This window comes from Octopus bimaculoides, chromosome 16 (assembly GCF_001194135.2).
Source record: "Octopus bimaculoides isolate UCB-OBI-ISO-001 chromosome 16, ASM119413v2, whole genome shotgun sequence".
NCBI lineage: Eukaryota > Metazoa > Mollusca > Cephalopoda > Octopoda > Octopodidae > Octopus > Octopus bimaculoides.
This window is the reverse complement of record NC_068996.1, coordinates 11095545-11097057: the sequence shown is the minus strand read 5'-3', so window position 1 is coordinate 11097057 and position 1513 is coordinate 11095545.

Here is a 1513-nt window from a genome sequence, read left to right as displayed (position 1 = left end):
TGAGCGAAAACACCTAAAGCTCCACGAGGCTCCGGCAGGGGATGGTGGCGAACCCTACTGTACTCTTTCACCACAACTTTCTCTCACTCTTACTTCCTGTTTCTGTTGTGCCTGTAATTCAAAGGGTCAGCCTTGTCACATTGTCACGCTGAATATCCCCGAGAACTACATTAAGGGTACACGTGTCTGTGGAGTGCTCAGCCACTTGCACGTTAATTTCACGAGCAGGCTGTTCCGTTGATCGGATCAACTGGAACCCTCGACGTCGTAAGCGACGGAGTGCCAACATGTAACAAACAAGATAATTTTGAAAAATAGAAAACTATCCTCCATAAGAAAGGAGACTGAAAGGAAAAAGCACAAAACGAATTTGTGCAGACGGAAAGATGGAAGATTTGAGGGGTGGGGTTATTCGAAAGGAGTAGAGCAGCAAAACGTCACTATAACACTCCTCCACTACCACCACCATGACGAGAGATAACATTAAGACTACAAGAACAACTATAGACACAACCCAATCGAAATTGAAATCAATAACTCGTACTCACAAATTTATCATAAATTACGAAGTCATAAATGTAAATTTTAAAAAAGTGTTAATGAACCTCAAACATTAACACACGAACATTGCACCAAACAACGACTGCATCACTCCCAGAAATAATGCACCAACACACAAACGAATCCTAAAAACTGGACAAAAAAGACAAAGAAGAAAATATCCTGACGAGACGAGAAATTAACCGAACGAAAATTAAACGAATTTACAAAGTTTTACTAATGGAAACACTAACAAGTAAAGAAAGGACCGATAACGTGTCTTTTCATGGGAATAAATTAAGTGGTCACTCTCACTCTTTGCCTTTCACCCAACATGAGATTTTACTCGGAATACGCCACTCTTCTCGTAACAGGCTTGCTCTGGTGTAAAACAACAACAACAACAACAATAATAACAACAAAATAAATCATACCAGAATCTATGAATTAGAATTTGTAAATAATTAGGGTTGAATGCATTTGCATTTTCAAGCCTGGGTAACATGTGTGCGTGTTTGTAAAACTGGCAGTTGTCTTTGCAAGTAAGTTTTGCCTCCTCACGTAGGAGGTGTCTTTTCACGCAAAGGGTCACCACTTTATGGCTGATACAACTTGGCGTTATTCCACCCAGTTGTTGGCGTTACTGTCAAAACACATATGTTGTTGTTGTTGTTGTTGGCACTCAGTCGCTTACGACGTCGAGGGTTCCAGTTGATCCGATCAACGGAACAGCCTGCTCGTGAAATTAACGTGCAAGTGGCTGAGTACTCCACAGACACGTGCACCCTTAACGTAGTTCTCGGGGATATTCAGCGTGACACAGTGTGACAAGGCTGACCCTTTGAAATACAGGTACAACAGAAACAGGAAGAAAGAGTGAGAGAAAGTTGTGGTGAAAGAGTACAGTAGGGTTCACTACCACCCCATGTCGGAGCCTCGTGGAGCTTTAGGGGTTTTCGCTCAAGAAACACTC